Below are 15,496 nucleotides of genomic sequence, written 5' to 3' on the forward strand. Positions count from 1 at the left end.
ACCCACATGTGTGCTTCCACCCTGCATGCTCTGTGTGAAGAAATTTCATGTTGCCCCACGGGACTTACTCCGTGATATCCAAATGAGGTAAACCAGGTGACTGGACAAATGACATAAAATGGACAAGCCTGGTATCGAACCCAGGACCTCTAGCGTGCATCCATACACTACTCGCCCATTATGCCAGGGAGGTTACTCCATCCCATATTCCAACACACTGTGAAAATACTAGCATAGTTTAACTCAGTCTCAAGCTGAATAGCGTGGAGAACTTGTTAACATTACCTAGCGTAGTTTAACTAAAGATAATACACATTTAGATATGAAGGGAAATTAGAATGAAAGAAAGTACTGACCTCAGTCTCAAGCTGAATAGTGCAGAGAACTGAGGAAAAATGAAATGAATAGAAAGAGCAGGTATGTCCATATAGTCGGTAGCGGATAATTCTGCGATAATAGAAAAGGGAAAAGTATTCATTTACAGGTCAGGTGAAAGTCACCTGGTCAGAAACCTCTGGAACGTGCGCTGCACTCCAACATGCACCACATGCTCCAGGCCCAGTTCCCTCCCTTCATGTGACTTCCGGGTATCCCCAGAAGTTTTCACCATATTGGGCCACTGTGGGAAAGTGAGAAGTTAACCCCCCTCCCACTTTCTTACCCACAGTAGTCATGCCCTGAGATGGGTTGTGTTTACAGGCCAGACTGTGGACTGTAGAGAGGGGTCATGGGGACCCGGGGTCTGTCCCCTGACACAGCCCCCCTGACAAATTGGGGACAATGAGAACATAATGGGTGCATTTCTCTATTCTGAGTTGCTGTGGCTGAGTCCCTTCAACACCCCATCACCCTCAGAGCTCTGCCCCACCTCTGGTCAGTCCCTGACCCACTATTAGATGACCCAGAACACCAAGCTCCACCAGACAGCACCCACCTGGGTAGCGATTGGATCTATCCCTGGGTGGGTTCATGACATCTTCTGTCACCATGACAGGGGAGAGAGGGAAGGTAGGGGAGATGAAGTTCAAGCCTTCTTCTACTGTCAGGGATGCTGTACTGTAACTGGGCACAAGAGCTGCCTAGACAAATAGTAGATAGTGTCTGAATCAGGTTGGAAGGGGGGAAAGGAAGGGTAATGGCAACAGTGCCAAGACTGCACTGTGGTCCAGGTGCTAGAAAACAATCAATAAAATCTCACAGAGTCAGTACTCACTCCTGGTCATGCTGGACTATCGTCAGGAGTCAGAGACACTGTAACATCTCATACATCACCCTCTGGTGTTACTAAACTTGTCAAACAACTTGTTACTTGGTGGGGTGTCCCTTCTCATCAGGGGAGTCCTCTGTACCTGTACTATACATGAAAACCTGCAGTATAAGTGAGAATGGGGCAAAGGGGACAAATAGAAATAAGCCTCTATGGTGACACAGAATAGCAAGGAAAGGGAAATGAAATACAAATAAAAGCAATGAAAACAATATCAGAAACAATAAAATGAATGATGGAAATAGTATCCTTCCTAATCAAGCATCCAACTATAGAGAAAACCAAGTTGAGGGTGGCAGGATGAGAATATGGTGGACTCTTAATTAGGAAGGTCTATGATACAAATATACATATGTAAATATGGGTTTTGAGGTTGTTCTTCCAACACCAACAACCTTTTCCCACCACTTGAATAGACTCTCCTCACTCATTGTTATGGAAATGGGAAATTCCCATTTTTAGCCTCTTATGGCCTCTGTACAGTACATTATCATGTGACATGTAAATAAACCAACAATTAACACCCAAAACACCTGTTACATTAACTGTAACATATTCTCAATGTCACAGCCCCCTGCACCCGAATGCTATAGAAATGGGCCAATTAGGCCCCATTTTTATAACACTCATAGCTCTCCAACAGTACTAATTTCATTCAAATCCATCCAGTGGTTCTTGAGATATGACTGGAATTGGTGGCCTACATTGACAGGTGTGGGAATCTTGACTGTAGGGCTGGAAATGCATTGAAAAAATCGTAAAAAATAGAGAAAGGGTAAAAAGGGTACCTGGGACTGTGTGTGAGGTGCATCGGGTATGGGGTGTTTGTCAGTGCATCAGAACTGCAATTTCTGGGCTTGTTTGTATGGTGGCAGAGATTCCTGCCTACAATACCATTACAGATGGATCAGAAGGCAGGGGGGTTTCAGTAGGGCATCTGGTGCTGGGGGCCCAGTAGGGTGTAGACTGGGTGTGCATAGTGACAGACCCAATCTGGGAGCATGTCCCTGGTCACTCAAGCTGAAGTGGGAGGTACTATCAAAAAGTGTAATCCACTTCATGAACCTTCATGGATCCCATGAATTTTCATGAAACATCATAAAGGTTCATGAACCTTTATATTAATTTTCAACCCAAAAAGTCGATTTTTTTTGGCAAGCATGAAAGTTCATGACCATGAATCTTCATGCAGAGCCATGAATCTGTCACGACCCGACATATCTGTCACTTCTGTCAACGCGTCCTAGTGCCACTTGGCCCGTCCCGCCCGCTATCATCATCATCCATCCATCCATCCATCCACCTGTCACCCTCATCCACACTTCCTCCCCCGTGCACATACCTTCCAACCTAGGTTGCCTGCTTCATTGTTGTCCACCCACCAGCCAGACGGCTTGCTAGACGGCCAGATGGCCTTTTCTCTTTTGTCCACTTGCGGACTATTGTTCCTCCTTTTGTTTCTTGCTTGCCTCTTGTTGACCAGGTTTGCTGATATTAACTATTTGTTTCTTTCTTCATTCATTAATATCACACTTGATCCGCCACTCCTTCCAGGCCGGTCCTATTTAGTTACTTGTGTTTATAATGTGTGTAGGTTACACCGGATGTACCCCAGTTTGTATATCGACTTGGATTCCCCCTCTAGTCTCTTCTCCTCATCATAAGGCTCCTGACTGAAATTGGGGCAACAACGTAAGAACAAAGCACAGTGCTCCACCCAAGTCACTGAAGCTAAAGTCCCACCCCTCTGACCTTATGAGCCTGGACGACTTTGCGCGCCTCGTGGGTCACCTGGATACGCATCTGACACATTCCTGACAGAATCTCCATGCATGGTCATGCATGGTCATGACTCTTCATGAGTGTGCCCAAAAATTCCCATAACTGCACATGAATGCTCATGACCCTTCATGAAGAGTCATGACTGAGTGGCACATGACTTGAGTGCACAAGTGCAACCTAAATTTTCCCCCATTTATCTCTCCTTCAATTCTCCATCAAATGTTATGTGGTAGGTACCATTTTTGTCACATGAATTAAGGCTTTTTTTCTGTATCTCATTGTTATGAAGGAATTTGGATAAGCTGGTTCACTATATGTGTACTTATTCTGCTTTGCTCACTGTAAAATACAAAAAATACTTTGGGTTACATGAAACACTAGATTTCTCTCAAAGCCAGTTTAATCACCAAAATCCATGGAGATTTGGTGTAGATATGGCCATGCACCCAGGGTGAGCACTTATTGTGACCGTGATTGTGGCTGTGACAAGTTACTGTGTCATCGCTGCACCACATCCAGGGATTGCCTCAGACACCCTTTCTGTGCTATCCCAGTGCTTAAGTCCCATCTATTGGCTATAAACCGCTATGGCTCATCCCTTTGGCAACCCCTTTGCACCTAATCAGCATCGCAGCACCAGGATTTGTCACTTGGCTTCGTCTCAAGCCCCTAAGCCACCCCCAGCTCCCAAAACCCAGAAATCCAGCACTTCCAGCACTTCTAGGCATGGAAAGGCTTCCAAGAAGATCTCACAGAGTGCAGCTGACACTGAGGCTGAATCTGAGTCTGAGGTTTTGAATCTATATATATATATGTGCTATGGCGCTGTAGGAGTGCATAATGGGTGTGCTCAAATTCATGGAACCTGATGCACCAAATACGTCAAAAATTGGGCTCCTGCCCTTGTACATTATTAGGAAGAAAGAATGATAGAGGGGAGTAATAGAAAAGAAGAAAGAGGGTTTTCGTACGAACCGAATGAGCCTTTCGGCGAAGGAATTGGTTGAGATTTGGTGGAGAAATTCAACCTGAGATGTCCTCATGAGCAAAGTCCGTGCACTTGACCGTGACCATGAGAACAAGGTCAAAAGCTGACGGAAGAGGACGATCTTGGGGTCATTAAATCGAGAAAAATGCCCAAATACTCAGTGTTGAATTTCACCCTAATCGGTTCAGTGGTTGTAGAGATATTCTGATTATCAGGCATGACGGGAGTCATGGGACAATATGAACTATGAGGAAGCTCACGTGCGAGCTAGTCTCAGTGAAATTCCAGGAGAATATGGGCTAGTTAAATAATACAAATGCTAAAGAAGACATTAGAGGAGTCTTGGAATTGTGGCATATTATTTGGCCCAAGTTTCCCTGTGCACAGATAATCAAGATATATATTCCGTTTCTGAGAATTCCTGTTCTCAGTCAAATCTCCACCAGACTTCACAAAATCGGTATTGATAGAAAGCTATGGATGAGGAGAGTCGAGTGGGATAAAGGGACGGAGGTTTGATGCAGTTTTTGGAGTGGTATGAGGAAGTTTGTGTTTTTCTTTTCAATTTCCTTTGTTGTTTGGAATTTTATTCAAGGCCAACGGCAGCCAAACCTTACCGCCATTGTTGGTGGAGGCTTAGCTCAGCCAAAACCATATATTTCGGACTCTTTTCACAGATTGTATGTTTGCTGTATGGGTATATGTACATAGCGATTGAAACGAACCAGAGATTTTCCGCCTCCCACTACTTTAGAAGTCTGTGTACTTGGGTGCTGTGAGTGGCCACACGATTGGTAAAGGGCTATCATGACCTTTAGGAAAATCCACCACAGAAAGAAGATAAGCAAGAGTTACCAGAGTTATATATTTCCCCGAAATTCCCCCCCCCCCCTCCTGTTGATTATACGGACTTACTGCAACACCCCTTTTAGCCCCCTTTTCTCTTTCTTCCCTAGTTTTTGGGGAGTGAGTTGGAGTGCTACCTTCCATTTTCTGGAGACCTGTAGCAGATTCCCACTTGCAGTGCTGTAACTGGGCAAAACAGCTGCCCAGGCAAAAGAGTAGGGACCTGGGGGTAGTGTCTGAGTTGGGTTGGAAGGAGGGAGAAAGGATGGTGGCAACAGTGCCAATACTGTGCTGTGGTCTGGGTGCTAGAAAATAATCAATAAAATCTCACTAATCATGTACTCACTCCTGGTCCTTCTTGGACAGTCATCAGGAGGCTTCTTTAACGTATGGAAGGATCGCTCAACACCACATTCTTTGTAGCACAGAAGAGGGGTCCAACAACTGTAAGTACAATGCAAACTGGGTGTATATATAGAAAAAAGGAGAAATCAGAACAAAAAAACAAAAAAAATAGCAGATGGATGGTGGCAATGGAAACAGGAAGAATGTTGAGAACTCGGCTAAGAAACAATAAGGCAAAAAAAATGTCCACAAGGCAACAATAAAATCAATAATTGAGGCCCATAAGGTCAATATCAACCATCAATCTCACTTCTCCACCGCATATCCGTCATCCTAACTCCTGTCCTGTCATTTCATCCTCTTCTCCTGATCCATCTCTGTCCTTAGAGCTCGAAATCGTGTGAATTGGTGGAAAATTGGTGGAGATATGGGGGAAATGGTGGATAACCGTGAAATTTGGGGAAGTGGCAATACAAGTCTTGAGAAAAAAGCTTGGAAAAAGATTGGAAAGAATGTGAAAATGTGCTGTGGGCATTGGGAATGTGTCAGAGGCTTGAGGGTGCTTGTTGGAGCCTCGAAAAATGTGGTTCTGGCCTTGTTTGTGTGGTACTTGCTGTGCCCTCCTACATACAGGCCAGAAATGTAAGTGGGCTAGGGATCTAACCCAGCAGGCAAACAGGAAAGGACAGGGACTGGATTGGTATCCAACAGGTCAGTGAAAAGGGGAAATATGGTAATGGTCCGGTGTGGTGCAGTGTGTGGTGTAGCCCCTTGTCAGGGCAATAGCCCTGAACCCCAAGCCATATGTAATTACAATGTACATATAGTCACATGGGTAAGCAGTAACTTCTGGTTAACCACTTACACACACCATAAAATACACACCATTGTATCACTTACGGCCTCATGTGCTGAGCAATCCCACTGAGACCTCACTTTTTTAAGTGTATGAGGTGTGTTCTACAACACAACCCACAAAAACTATCACATCACAATAACAACTTGACTCGGTAGCGCCTATGGTGCCAAAACATGCCCACAAGGGCAAGGTTGTGTCTGCAGTGACAATAAAGAAAAACGAGCAGTTTATAAAGAAACCACAATCTCCCATTATGGGAGATTCAAAACAACATCTCCCTAAACTCTACTTTCTCCACTAGACTCGCTACGTTCTTGATCCTTAACTCTGGTGTGGGATCTCCGCGATTTCCGCAAGGTCCGGGCTCAGTGTCCACTACCCACTCTTTGTGAGCTAGATCACTGCCCTTATTCCTACTGTTGGATTTCCACTCACTCACTCCAACTCTAGCACATCCTAGCACCTTAGAGAAATTGGGGGAGGGGAGAACTTTTTTTTTTCAATCCCAGTATGTACAGGATTATAAAGAATAAACATTTTTAGAAATGATTGATGGGAAATATTGGTGCCATATGGCTCCTGGACCCCATCGTAAGCGAAATATTTGAAAAGGGCATCAGAAGAATAAAAGAATATCATCCAATATATCAAAATGATGGTAACAATGTGAAAATATGAGGAAAATTGGGAATTTATCAATGATTTCACAAAATTAGTACCCGAAACTGGAAATGTGGCTGGGAATAACCTTTACGTGGCTAAAAAACATTTTTCCCAATTATTTGATGCCTTGGGAATGTGTGAAGCATGCTTTTCTGACTTCCCGCTTGCCTAAACTGAACTTCCCATGCCCGCACATGACCAGATCCTGTGACCTGCGCCATGGCCAACCTCCCCAACACTTAACTCCACCAAATCTCCACTGATTGGGACGATCTTGACATCGACGGATTCATAGGAATTAGGAGTATTTTTAGGTACCAAGTTTGTATCGATTTATGGAACGAATGAAGATGATTCTTGAATGGTGAAAATGGATATCCAAGCTGGGTCTGCGTGTGGGCGATTATCCTGCCTACAATGTTGTAACGGGTCTATCCAACTAGACTTGCAACAGGAAAGAGGGGGGGATAAGGATCTCACTACAAGTCAGGTCTGAAGTGGGGTATATTGGTCCAGTTGAGTGTGGTGCTGATGCTCTCTACCAAACTGTACAGCAGGTCACGGAAGAGTCCGATAAACAAATGAGGAAAGAACATCACATGACGATGAGGAAGTGGAAACATCAGGCTCTAGGCACCGGAAATGGAATCAGAAAAATAGGAAAGTGTGTAAATACATGTTTCGAGGCTGTCCTCCAACAAAACCAAGACCAACTTTTTCTCAGGCTAAAGGCCTGAGAAGGCACAAAGAAATGCTGTAACTGGGCAAAAGGGCTGCCCAGGCAAAAGAGTAGGGACCTGGGGGTAGTGTCTGAGTCAGGTCAGAAGAAAGGGAAAGGATGGGTGGTGACAGTGCTGATTTTGTGCTATGGTCTGGGTGCTAGACAATCAATCAATAAATCTGTACTCACTCCTGGTCCTTCTTGGACAGTCATCAGGAGGCTTATTTAACGTATGGAGGGATCACTCAACACCACATTCTTTGTAGCACAGAAGAGGGGTCCAACAACTGTAAGTACAATGCAAACTGGGTGTATTAGAAAAAAAGAGAAATCAGAACAAAAAATAAGAGAAATAGGCGATAGATGGTGGCAATGGGAACAGGAAGAATGTTAGCAGCTCAGCTAAAGAACAATAAGGAAAAAGGGTGGACCACAAGGTGACAATGAAATAAATAAATGAGCTCATGAAATAACCGTGAAATTTGGGGAAGTGGCAATATGAGTCTTGAGAAAAAAGCATGGAAAAAAAATTGGACAAAATGTGGAAATGTCCTGTGGGCATTGTGAACGTGTCAGAGGCTTGAGGGTGCTTGTTGGAGCCTCAAAAAACGTGGTTCTGGCCTTGTTTGTGTGGTACTTGCTGTGCCCTCCTACAATATCACCTGCATCGATTGTGGGCCCAGAAGGAGAGGAATGATGGGTGAGGGAGGAGGAGGAGCACGAGGCATGTGAGGCAGAAGAATGAGAAAGGAGGAGGATTGAGTGGGAGAAACGAGAGCAACAGGCCAGAGCCCAGAAAGAGTTGGTGCGAGCTCGACAAGAGAAGAGGCATGCAGTGAATCAGGCCAGGGCTCAGCACCTAACAAGGTAAGCAGTCCTGTTTTCTTGAAAACTCATCTTTCACTTGAACAATACTGATGGTTTCTTTCATTAGTGCCAAGTCATTGAGGTCGAGGTACCCAGGTGAGAGAGGACCTCTTGTTTGAGGTGCATCAGATGAAGGTCCGCTGCATGCAGGGGCCTGGCAAGGCCTGGCAGGAATGCTCCCGGGTGAAGCAGAGGTGTGACCTGGTTGAGCATGGCACAGAAATGGCACCCAAGTGCCACCAGGTTGGGTCCTCAGACCCTATACAAGGTTTTGAGGGGCTGAGGAAGGATATCAGGGCCATCAGGGCCACGATCAAATGAGTTGGTGATGTCCTGGAAAGGATTGTGGGACAGGTTGGTGAGGAGTCACATGGCAGCGTGAAGAGGAAGGGTGTGGTTGAGAGTGAGGTGGATAGTGGAGAATTCAAGTGAAGAGGATGAGGGCAAGGATGAACAGAGGACAGAGGAAGAGTTGGAGGGGGTAGTGGACAATATCGGTGGCAATATGTCAGGGCACACACCCTGACTAGCCCGGACCCGGACCCGGATCTGGACCCACATGTGTGCTCCACCCTGCATGCTTCATGCACCACATGCTCTGGGCCTGGTTCCTATTCCTCATGTGACTTCTGGGTGTCCCTGGAAGTTTTCCTGATATTGTGGCCACTGTGTGAAGATGGGAAGTTAGCTTCCTTCTCATCTCCTTACCCACAGTAGGTTGTGCCCTGGATAGGGCTGGTTACACCATAGGGCTGTGGACCATAGGGGAGGGTCATGGGGACCCAGGAGTCATCCCCTGACATGATAATGGTGCTGGGAACGAGGCCATGGATGTGGGGGCTTTCACCATTGACTCACCCTCATTGTAATCTAGACCCTTCTTCCTCTTATTTTTTTTTGTATTAATTCCTCATCCACTTCATGAACTAAGCATGATCAGGGCCCAGCTTGCCTGGGTAGCATGAGTGAAAATCAGTAACCAACTCTGAGGCATGTCCCAGCTCAGTAGCCAGTAACCAGGAAGTCTTGTCGTCTGTCCCTTCATAACCTAGCCAACATACCATTGTGGTGGTGCCAGTCAACCTTGGAGTCTAGAATCTCAGAGATCTCATACTTGGGTTCTCCATCAACCTTGATCAGCAGTGGCAGAGTTTGTACATGGTTGGGGATGGTGTTGGGGACAGATGGTTCAAGTTGGGAGACTGTCAGGGCCCGGCCTTGCTCAACCCCCATCTGGCCTGTCCTCACACTATGTGGGGCATGAGATGAGAAGAAGGGTAAAGGTCTCATCTCCCCGCATGGTTGCTATATAAAGGAATGGGTCACATGCCCATAACTATACAGCTCCTAGAGTTGTGTAGTGTGACCTGGAGGGAACATCCAGGTGGCAGTGCCCAGTAAGCGTGGGAACATTCTGGGCGAGCTGCTTGCTCAGAAAGTTCCCACACTATTCCGTGTGTGCGTGCATACACAACACACAAAGGCAACAACAAGGCAACAGTCAAAGAATAAAGGGGGTAAAGTAGGTGGGGAGTCCAGGGCACCCTAAGGCAGGGTGCTGAACCCTGACAGAGACATGGAAGATGGGGTGGACATATTTCAGGGTATCAGGAAGTTGGAGGGTGCAGGAGTGTGTACCAGGTTGCACAATGATCTCGAAAGGCCCAAGATTCTTTTCTGAGAGCTTTTTTGAGTAGAGTGGAAGTACTTAGCCTTGACATAAACTGAACTGCCAACTTCAAATAGTGGGGTGGTCATTCAGTGAGCATCAGTGGGACCTTGGTAACATTTTTGAGCTTGATGCATTTCCTCATGAAGAAAACTGGTGCAGAGAATCAAGATCCATGGAGTACTCCTGGGCAAGGGCAGAGGAGAGGTCTCGTTCAGGATGGACAGAGATGGTTGGGTGATAACCCTTGTTGGTGAAGAATGGCAAGATGCTGGTAGTAGCATTTGGTGCATTATTGTAGGTGAACTCAGCAAGAGGGAGCAACTCAGACCAGTTGTCCTGTTGATAGTTACAATAAATGCATAAGTACTGCTCCAGTGTCTGATTCATGCATTCCATCTGACCATCACCTTCAGGGTGATAGCCAGAGGTGAAGTGGAGTCGCATGTCAAGGGCCTTACCCAAAGAATGAAAGAAGTGAGAGACAAACTCAGACCCTCTATCAGAAGTGACATGTGCCAGGACCCCATGTTTAGAGAAAATGTGAAGAAGGAACAACTTAGCTAGTTCAGGTGCTGTGATAGTATTGTGGTCGGGATAAAGATGCATTGCTTGGAGAGGTGATTCACAACTACTAATATGGTGGTGAAACCAGCAGAAGATGGAAGTTGTTCAATGAAGTCCATGGAGATGGAGTTCCAAGGGTGTTCAGGGATGGGGAGTTGTTTTAACAGACCATAGGGCTTATGGTGTGGAACAGGCACAGGCAGTACAGGAAGAGATGTTGTAATGGGTCAATCACTCTAGACTTGCAACTCAGGTCTGGGGGGGGTAGGTCTCTCTCTAGGTGTCAGGTAGCTGTGTTGGTCCTCAGGAGTATGGTGCTGATACTCTGCCTAACCTCTAACTGTCTGTACAGTTGTCTGGCAAGAGCTGATATAAATATAAAAGGAAAGTCACATGTATGAATGAATGAAAATAGTAATGGAAGAAAGAAAACAGTGTATCTCCTCAACCACTCCACCAAATCCAACAATCTTAGACTCTTCAGAACCACCTCTACAACCTCTACAGCTCCTACTATTACCCGGACTCACCAATTCTAATCCCTGATGCAGTAAAGGGTGAAGTGTGTGTTGAGGCTTGTTTTAACCCACACAGACTTGTCCCCACAACAACATGAAAGCAGGATGGTGGTATCCCATGAGCAGTGAGCAAGCATGCCCACTGCTGTGCATCTGCAAAGCAGATGGATCTCTGTGCACAGTAATCAATGTGAGAAATCATAATTTGAACATGATTCTCAATGTCACACCAATGCCAGACATGCAACTGATCCAAGAATCAGTTGCCAGAGCAACATACTGATCCAAGATTGATATGTTGGATGCATATGAACAAATATGTGTGGACCCAGATGATGTCCATAGGACAACATTCTCTATGCCCCACAGGATGTACAACTTGAACACAATGCAGCAAGGAGACTGCAACGCTCCCTGTACTTTCCAGTGCATGTTGACTTGGGAACTATGAGGAGAAGTAGGCAGATGCCTACACATCTGGTTCGATGACATCTTCACCAGCACAAGCTCAGTGGAGAACCACAATAAAGCATTATTGTGGCTATTTACTCACCTCAAGGGGGCAAAGTTCTATATAAGCTGGAAGAAATTCCAGCCCTTCACTCCAATCCTAGATGTTCTAGGAAGCCATGTAGATGAAAAAGGCATCCATGCTCAAGTGGACAAAAAGGAGAAAATCCACAACTGGTGAGAGCCAGTAGACCACACAGGAGTCCTAAGATTCCTGGGAATGGTAGAATATCTATCGATATTCATGCCGAACATCAGTAGCTACACAGGGCCACTGCAAACGATCTGCTCCAACAAGCAGACATTCAGGTGGACATCACTCCACCAGAAATGCTTTGACAAGATTAAATGTCTTGCATGCAGGGCTCTGATCCTGAAGCCCATCCAGTGGAATCCATGGGAAAACCTCTTGGAAGAAGAGAGGAGTAAACTCCACATCTGGGTCATAACAGATGCATGCCCAGCAGGCATGGCCACACTAATTGGACAAGGTGAAAAGTGGCAGACCTGCTGCCTGGCCACATTCATGTCCAAGAAGTTCACCAACACACAACGTAGGTACTTCGCCTACAAACTTGAGGCACTCACAAGATGGCAAGATGATCTCATGGGAGGCTGTGAATTCACAGTAATCATGGATCACAATACTTCAAAGCAAAAAACCACAACTCAGGTAGACACCTGAGATGGCAAGCCTTCTTCACAAGCTTTAATTGTGATAAAATACATGGAAGGCCACAGAACAAAGTGGCAGACACACCTACAACTCATCAACAGACAAGGATCTGCATTTTGATGACTACATGTCAGCAGATATCCATCTGGATAAAAATGCAGAAGACACCATCCCTGACAGAGTTGAGGAATATGAAGAACTGCTGCTAAGCAGTACTCTGAGCAGGAACTCAGAGAAAAAGAGACTCACAGCAATACATGCAAGAAATACCCTAGAGGAAGCTCTAGGGGGGAGTGCCCAAAACCTGGAAGAAATCATAATTCTGGAAGAGAACCTTCAAAAACAATTCAAAGGAAAAGACCTCATTGAGGCAATAAAATCTGGATACATGCAAACCCAGATCCACCAGGAAATCCTAGAGAACCCCAGGAATTTCAAAAACTCCTCCATAAAAGAGGGGCTGATAACCCAACTTGGAGAAGGAGGGGTGTCCCAAATAGTAGTCCCAAAAGGGAACTATGAAAGGAAGTCCATTCGAGGGATAATCCTTGAAAACATCCACAAAACACTTGGACACCTAGGATCCAAGAAAACAGTGGAAATCCTCCATCGATACTTCTGGTGGAAGTCAATGAGAAAGGACACCCACAAGTTCTGCAGGTCTTGTGGAACTTGTCAGACAATGAAGAAAAGCACCAGGAGAAATCCTGGACTGCTTCACCCACTCCTGACCCCAGAAACACCATGGTTGTCAATAGCCATGGGCTTCACAGGTCCATTCCCAACAAGCTTGGGATATGATTGCCTCTGGGTAATCATCTGCAGGTTGACATCCAACATCCACCTAATTCCAATGAAGACAACAACGAATGCATTAGAACTAGTGTTCATATTCCTACTCCTACACAAAGTTGTAAGACTTCATGGTCTACCACACTTGATCATATCAGATCAAGACTCAAAATTCATGTCAAAATTTTGGCATGAACTGCACTGAATACTCAGTGTACAGTTGAAATTCACAACTGCATTCCATCTGCAAGGCAACAGCCAAGCAGAAAGAATGATACAAAAAGTAGTACAGATACTATGTGTGATGGTCAGACCAGATCAATGCAACTGGGCAGTGAAGAAGCTGTTGATGGCAGAATTCGCAATCAATGTGAGCACAAACACATTGACAGGATTTGCCCCATTTGAATTAATCTATGGCCACATGCCAAAAATGTGCCTAACAGCACCACCCTCGGACTACCCAGGAGTGAACGACTTTGCCCACAAGGCAAAGGAAAACCTCATGGCAGCACACAACATGATAATACACAATCACACTGTCAGGGCACACACCCTGACTAGCCTGGACCTGCATGTGTGCTTCTGCCCTGCATGCTCTGTGCACTGCATGCTCCAGGCCCGGTTCCTATCCTTCATGTGACTTCCAGGTATCCCTGGAGGTTTTTGCCATAGTGGGCCACTGTGGGAAAGTGAGAAGTTAACCTTCTTCTCACTTTCATACCCACAGTAGGCAAGTGTACATTACTTGCCTCTTTCTTATACACTTTCTTATCCACAGTAGATTCTTCCCTGGACAGGGCTGTTTACAGGTTAGGTTGTGGGTTGTAGAGAGAGGGGTCATGGGGACCTGGGGACCATCCCCTGACATGCTGCCCAAGCAATCCAGGCAAATAAGAAAAGATGCCTGGACCCACCTTTGAGAAAAGGCAAGCTTGCATACTTATCCATGGATAAGTTGAACCTACCCAAAGGAAGGGCAGGCAAACTACATCCTCAAGTTGCCACCACAACTTGAACAATGTGGAGTCCACCCAAGATTCCACATATCCCAGCTCATGCCTCATGAGCCGAATGACCAAGAAATCTTCCCAAATAGGGAAGTAAACATATTTTATGATTTCAGGGAAGACCCTGATTGCGAAGCAGTAGTTTGAAAAATCTTAAACCACACATGGGTTCGGCTGAGTACCTCACATTACAAAATGTGAGGGAACCAGAAAATCTCCCTATCAAAGAAGATAGGGAACTCTCAGCTATCAGGGGACGACTCTCAGGTCCCCATGACCCTCCCCTATGGCCCACAGCCTCAAGTCTAACCAGCCCCATCCAGGGCACAATCCTACTACTACTGTGGGTAAGAAGATGAGAAGGAAGCTAACTTCTCATCTTCCCACAGTGGCCACCATATCAGGCAAACTTCCAGGGATACCCAGAAGTCACATGCAGGGGTAGGAACCGGGCCCGGAGCACACACCAAAGGCTCCAAAGGCTCTATGAGCTCTATGATCTGAGCAGGCTCATAGACCTCATAGACCTTTTGTGTTTACTGATGTATCCATGGAATATGCTGAGATGCAGCACCTTGTTTATTGCTATTTGCAAAATTTGAGGAAAACTCCAAAATTCAAAACTTTGCACTTTATCTTTCATCTCATTTCTTGCTCAAAACTCATCCAATTTTGATGATTCTATCTATGTGCATTGGAAAGCACTTAAGTGTGGCAATGTAACCATGCTTGTTATGTAGGGTATAAATCAGTTTTGAAAAGTGTCCCAAAAAGAGTAAATTTAAAATACAGCCCAATAAAGCAAACAGAAAGCTGATGTATCCTTCAGAAACCATCCATACATCCATACCAAGCCTTTTGAATTGTCAAAATTGAGTGAGTTTTGGGAGAGAAAGGAGATGAAATATATAGTGTAAATTTTTGGATTTTGGAGTTTGCCTTGAAATTTTCAGATAGCAAAAATTTTACAATAGAAAGGTGATAGAAAGGTGATTCCAATTTTTTTAAATTATTCCTAAATGTCCTGAAATTTCTCTCCCTAACATTTCCCAAGATTTCTGAATTTTCCCTGATTTTTTAGAAAATTTCCTTTTCTCAATTTTTTTTGAAAGTCCCCCATTTCTCCCTGAATTTTCTGAATTTTCCTTAATTTTCCCTGACTTTTCTTCAAGTTTTTAGAAACCCCCAAGTTCCCCCTCATTTTCCTCCCATTTCCCCCTTCATCCCCCCCCAATTCCCTCTGCAATTCTCCCCCCATCCCCCCCTTCAATTTTCCCCTCATTCCCCCCCCCCTAATTCCTCCTTAATTTCTCCTCATTTCCCCCTCATTCCCCCCTCCAAATTTCACCCCATTCCCCCCTTCCCATCCCCCCCTTCCCATCCCCCCCTTCCCATCCCCCCCTTCCCATCCCCCCC

This window comes from Cantharellus anzutake (genome assembly GCF_015039405.1).
Source record: "Cantharellus anzutake strain C23 chromosome Unknown EI90scaffold_216, whole genome shotgun sequence".
Classification (NCBI taxonomy): Eukaryota; Fungi; Basidiomycota; class Agaricomycetes; order Cantharellales; family Hydnaceae; genus Cantharellus; species Cantharellus anzutake.